This window comes from Stylophora pistillata, chromosome 14 (assembly GCF_964205215.1).
Source record: "Stylophora pistillata chromosome 14, jaStyPist1.2, whole genome shotgun sequence".
NCBI classification, from domain to species: Eukaryota; Metazoa; Cnidaria; class Anthozoa; order Scleractinia; family Pocilloporidae; genus Stylophora; species Stylophora pistillata.
This window is the reverse complement of record NC_142532.1, coordinates 7,285,375-7,291,767: the sequence shown is the minus strand read 5'-3', so window position 1 is coordinate 7,291,767 and position 6,393 is coordinate 7,285,375. Positions and strand designations below refer to the sequence as shown.

The 6,393-nt window shown below is 39.5% G+C and overlaps 1 long non-coding RNA gene across 1 annotated transcript; it reads left to right on the top strand.

Annotated features, from left to right (window-relative positions):
* The first annotated feature begins 3,084 nt into the window (after nt 1–3,084).
* LOC148716336 (uncharacterized) lies at nt 3,085–6,112 on the top strand. Its single transcript, XR_015995205.1, has 2 exons — nt 3,085–5,526; nt 5,608–6,112. It is a non-coding gene; the product is annotated as an uncharacterized LOC148716336 (long non-coding RNA).
* The last annotated feature ends 281 nt before the right edge of the window (nt 6,113–6,393 follow it).

Sequence of the window (6,393 nt, the reverse complement as noted above, 5' to 3'; positions counted from 1 at the left end):
TCAGTTCTATGTTCCTTGCATCCAATTAGTTATATAGTTTATATAGTTTAGTTATATAGTTTATATCTGACCACTTGCAGCCCAGAGGCTGAATTACGGGTGCAGTGTAAGGTTGAGAACAGACGTCAGCATATCAGGCGCCTCTGGCAGCCGCTTCAGTCTATCGATCTCACCTTCCCACCCATCCCACCCCAGGGGAGGACATCCATCACACAGTAACCTCGTGTGTGGGAAATTAACGTCTCCTACCCCAACCCTGCAGGAGACGGGACCTCCATTTATTCGTCCCTATCCGAGAAGACTAGAATATCTAACCTTTTCTTGATGTTATAGAAAGGTAGCAAATTCTTCTCAATTATTTTAAGACCTTGAGTGTTGGTCCGGCCGGGGCTCGAATCCTCGACCTCCCGCACAACAGTCCAGCGCTCTATCCATTGAGCTAACCGGGAGGCGGTTAGATCCAATCTGTTTTACTTTATGGCTGCCAGGTTTTTCATTTTAGTCTTCCACAATATCTTACCTTAAGTTTTGAACGAATACAGAAACGTGCTTTTGGGATAATTTTCAGTTACGAAGTGCAGATGCCCTGGCACGTTCAGGCCTCGTTACGTTAGAGCAAAGAAAGACGGAAATATGTAAAAAACTTTTTAACAAAATTTTAGATAACCCCCTTGATGTTCTGCACCCTCTTATTCCTTTCAACGAGAGACCAACTAAGGACCTCAGGAATGCTAGACCATACAGTGTAAAGCCATGTAAGACCAATAGGTGTCGTGACACTTTCGTCAACAAATATGTAGTTCTTTTTTAGCAATTCAACCGAGCCAATTCTAAAATTTTATATTCGTAGTCGTAGTCGTAGGATTCTTATTGTAAGCATACAAGTAATTTTGTAATTATATTTAAAAAATTTCCCCTTCTGTACATTGTAAACCTTAACAGTTCAGTCCATGCTGCTATTAATGTATTGAATAAACCATTCTTCTTCTTCTTCTTCTTCTTAACACCCGTTGTCTTATCCTTTTCTTCTTAAATTTCAGTCTTTTCTTGTTTATTTGTGGTTAGTTATTCATTAAGTGGCTTGACCAACCAGTTTGTTATTTATTTTAAATACCCTACAGCAATTTTCATTTTCCCTTCTTTGCGGAGATTCCATCGTTCCACTGTAAAGTATTGAATGAAGACGGGTGTTCCGGTAAAAAAGCTGCGAGTGAGTTCCTACAACTGCTAGAATTAATAATTTACGACAAGGTACCTTTTTGTTCTTCAATAACTCGAAAGAACTCGCGTTTTTGTTCAGCGTGAGAAGTCTCTATCTTGAGTGTTGTGAAGTCGAGTTTTGTGGGGTGGGGCAGTTGGCCCCACACCCTACCCTCCTCCTTTTTCCGGGCTTGGGACCGGCTAGATATTCCCGCTACGAGACATCTAGGCGGAGTTAAACTCGATTAACAGAATGTATTGCGGAACTGTGGGCAACAGCCTTACAGGGAGGAATCGGTTTCCCGAACAAAAGGCGCACACGAGGAAATAAGCGCTGAAATTAGAATACACGTACCCATCGCGTCGCCCGCGTCTCGCCCCTCATGTTAGTCCATTGTTTGTCTCCACTTGCCTAAAAAAAAGCAATGATAATAATAGTAACAATAATCATCATCATAATGATAATAACATTAAAATGGCAAAAGAAGTGACCGGGCTATCGCTCGTTGGCTGGGATTAAAGCAAAGGTCACGAGGCATGCGCCGAGGTGTCACCCATAGAAGAAAAGGAGACACAATCGCCAGATGAAACAGCTATAGAAGAACCGTGAGTGGAGAGGCTAACAAAGCAGGCTTCATCTAGAAGCTGTTAGAAAGACAACTTAACATTCCTACTCGTACATCAGTAAGGATGTCTGTGCGTATTTTTTTAAATTCTTCAATCAAGCAATTTTTTTTAATGGTCCCTAACAAGAAGAGTCAATTTTAATTTATTTGTCCTTTTGCGTACGTTCTGCTTAGTCTGCAATTGCACCTGGTATCGCTACACGAAAAATGATCATTTTCAGTGCAATCGATTACCTTCCTTTTTTTTTTCCACAGACAGAACAAAACAGAAGAAAAAGAAAATGTTACTTTTTTTTAACTATTATCTGCGAAAGACCCCAAATAAACCAGGGACTATTATCAGCGTTTTTTTTTTTTTTTTTTCAGATGAAACCTTGATACCAGAGTCGGCAGAACAGGAGTTTGGAAACTACTAAGATAATACTCCAATAATACTTAAAAATACTTAATAATACTTAAAAAATCTGGGACTGTGAGCATAGACAGTACTGATCTACTCAACATAAGGAATTGATCGAATCAAATGAAATAGTGGCCTTGTAAAACTCAGAAGAAATACCTTCTTGCGATGAAAGTTCGAATACGTGTGTCTGAAGACAAATTCTTTTTTTTTGGAGACGTCACACAATCATTGGATGAAACAACGTCGTTGTAAAATGCGATACACACAACCTTTAGCTTAGACTTCAGGGCGTGGTCGATTACGCATTGGAATTTGTAGAATTGTGCATTTTTCAAGGAGTCACAAACAGTGATCTTTGAGTATTTTCGGTATTGTTTTGATGATAGTTTTTAGCCCTTAATCGTTGAAAGAACGACTGACTGACGTGTTGTAACTCCTTAGAATATCCGTACATTGTCTTTAAGTCGTGATCAATTCAGACAGATACTCTCCAAGGCTGCCATCCAAGCCGTATAACTGATATCAGCATATCAAACTTTGCCTATTGTTATAGTTTCATTATGGAGGCTATTTTCTTCTTTCGTTCTTTTTGAAAGATATTACGTCGAAGCAGTACTCCTAGTTGGTAACTCAAAGATCACTTCCTCACCTACATAACCGACGGGACTGAGCATGCGGTAACAAATGTTGGCTAGCGGGCGCACTTACGTACTTGCGGTGAGGAGGTCGGTTCAAAGATTGCCTGCAAGTTTCCATTTCTCTAACGAAGGTAACTGTGACCGGAAATAAATTTCATGCAACTTTCTTTTTGGTCTGTAAAGCGGTAGACTGTCTCATCTAAGAGGGCATGACTGAGTCTATATAGAGCGCCTCTCCATTGTGCCGATACATAAACCGTGTCGAAGTTTGAGACACCAGGAGGCGCAAAATCCGAGAGCATTCACGGTTATGAAACTGCTGAGGGTTCTATGGCCAACCATAAAAATTTCCCTCTTTCATCGCCTTTTCTTTCTTCAAAATCCAGAATAAAAGTTTCATTTTCCAGTTTGATCGACGTTAGGAGTGGCGAAGTAAGAATCGTTTTGCTCAAAGAAAGCGGAGGCAAAGCGAGAAACACAAACCAGAAAACGACAAGAGGAGAAGGGAGAGTGTGAAGACGAATGCGGAAATCTGCCGACCCGCTCTTCTCTTCTTCTTTTTTTTTCGGCGCAGCAGTCAATCCGACCTTGTTATTCATTCAAATTTGGATCCGCGTTACTTTAAACTTTATCCTCCATGAACTCACAGGAGTGTGTAGAAGTGAAAAATGTTCTTCACTGTACTTTTTCTGTGTTCACATTTTACCTCCATTTTCTCAGTTTTTGCTGGCGTAACAGCCATTATAAACTGAACTGCTTGAGCCGTGCGCGTATACAAATCTGGAATGATTTTCAAATGTTTTTCTCAATGACACATACATACTTACCAAAGTCGAAGACTGACGAATCAATACGATGTGCGTGTAGAGATTGGGAGGGGAACGGAGAAGAGGGGAGGGGAGGGGAGGGGAGGGAGATGTAACGCTGGTTATTCATTCATCAACCGCAGCTGCCTCATCGATGACGAAACAATACGTCGTCCGCCTGGTGCCAGAAAGGTGTCATATAAATCATCGTTAATAATGACTCTGGGAAGGTTTGCTGACCAATTGCTGTCTTCCAACAGCTGGCGGAAGTGCTTCTGGGTGTTAAACGGTTGGCCTCAAAATAGTATTTTCCTTTTGTTTGGATTTTTGCTCTTTTTTCCTCGGTGAAACGAGTGATGACATAACGCATTTCTTCTTAAGTTCTACTTATTTTAACTCAATCACTGAGGTTGGAGTATGTTTTCGGAACGCTCGCTCTACGGCGAACTAGTTTCGATAATCCACGACAATAATCCGAGTTACCCGACTTCATCATCTGCGGTTTTCCTCGCGTTCACGTTTTCGCGCGCTCTCATACCCTCGGTTTTAATCGTTGATGTTTCGATTTCTAGTCGGCTCATTTTGCTGACCTTTGTGACTCGTTTCTCACTGGAATTTCGCCTGGCTCCTTATTTAGCGTTACGTACGAATGATGCTTTAAACTGTTCGTTTAACCCACTTAAAGGAACTCCTTGTAATCGAGATTAATAATGATAATATAACAGTCATCATCACCTTTCCCGCAATAATCGTGTGGTCGAACACAACCAATCCTGAACTATTGGAGGCGCTCATCTTTTCCACGTAACTATCTCCGTCCAAATAACGTTTTAGGGCATTTATTGCCGTGTAATAGGCGAGTATGGTGATTAACGCCGGATAAAACCAGGTGATTTCATAGAAGTAGATCGTCGACATGATGACCACCGAGATCTGTTTTCAATCCAAGAACTTGTTAACTGTCGAAGTTAACACATTTGTCATCATGTAATGAGCTGTCATGTTTAAAGTACTTCCAGCTTTAGGGATAATTTCTATTTCATTTCTGATCTTAATACCAAGATTCTTTGCTCTTCTTTTGGTTTACTAAGCTTCATACCTTTTTTCCTCCATTTTAATTGCACGTACGATACTTGCTAGTCATAACTTGTTCAAACTGCGATACCTTCCTCATTTAATGTCTTGGAACAGAAGTTAGTAAAAATGGAAAATAACATGGCAGGTTGATAATTCAAATGTCTTTCAATATTCCCAAAGATGTATCTATCACATTGACACAATTTGCATAACATAGAACATACAAAATACATACATGCACATGATTTGAAGTAACTTGGAAAATTTCGTTAAATATTTCCAATTTTTTTAAAAAAAAAATCACATACGAGTGTTTTAACACTGGTATGCAATTCAATTATCTCCTCGATCGAAGTGTTTTATGAAATCTAATGAGAGAAATCGTTTAACACCTTCGATCATAACAAATCTAATATATTCAAACCATGGAAACGCCGAGATCAAAATTACACCCAATGCAAATTTCGAGGGAATAACCGATAAAGGACTGTTATAAAGCTTGTTCAACGTCGTTCAACTTAAGGGTTTATGGAAGTAGTCCAATCAAAGACTTGTTCGCGTTAAAAGCATATATTTCACCCTAGATAAGATACTGTACGTCACACGGAGTGAACCTGTTTTGTGAAAAGATTCTGACCACGGGATTTCACGATAGCAATTTCAAAATAAGGTGAAATTCGAGCATTGCGAAACTTCATTCATGCATTAGTGCGGACCGAACAAACCCGACCGGTTCGAACGCGAAGGATCTTAAAAAGTAATTTTCGATAACAAAGGTAAGTGCTATCCTGGTAACGGGTAACCTTTGTTGAAGAAAAAAAAAATAGTTATAATTTCACTTGTTTACATTCAAACAGGTCAAGTTGGGTGAAAACAATGGCTGAACGTGGAATAAGCGATGTTAAGGATGTACTGAAACGCATCGAAGATCATAAAAATGTCGTCGGTGTGGTAATCGTCGACAAAGATGGCCAAGCGATTCACAGTACTCTGGATCCGACAGAAACGACATATTACGTACAACACTGCATCGCACTAATAGCCATCGCTAAAAGTACAGTAAGAGAGACCGACCCTACTGACGATATTCAGTTTTTCCGGATACGAACAAAGAAATTCGAGATAATGCTGGCGCCCGAACACGAGTATTTACTTATCGTGATACAGAACACGTCGAAATCCACCGGAAAATTTCCTTGAGTTAAAAAAAAAAAAACAAAACAAAACAAAAAACCGGTGTTAAATGCAGAAGAAACGACACAAATTCTTATTGTATCTGTTAGCAAACCGCTTTAATTATCAAACCCAAGATAAACGTACAATCAATTTTGATTTTGAAATTAAAACTTCTGCATTGGTTTATGCAAGTTGGTCTTTACACTCCATTGTTTCAAGGACATTTCGTCGCGGATGTTTTTTTTACGACTGATGTGTACAAGAGACGAAGTTTGACTGCTTTTTCAATCTGTATTTGCAGAAAAACAGCAGGTGCATAGGGGTATTTTTTCATCTTCTCATTAATATTAATTACTGTCTTTGTTTGTACCGACATGAAACCGAGATGAAATTGCACTATGAAATTGTACGATGAAATTGTTTGTACCGAGATGAAATTGCACTATGTGGAAGAGAAACAAAGAAGG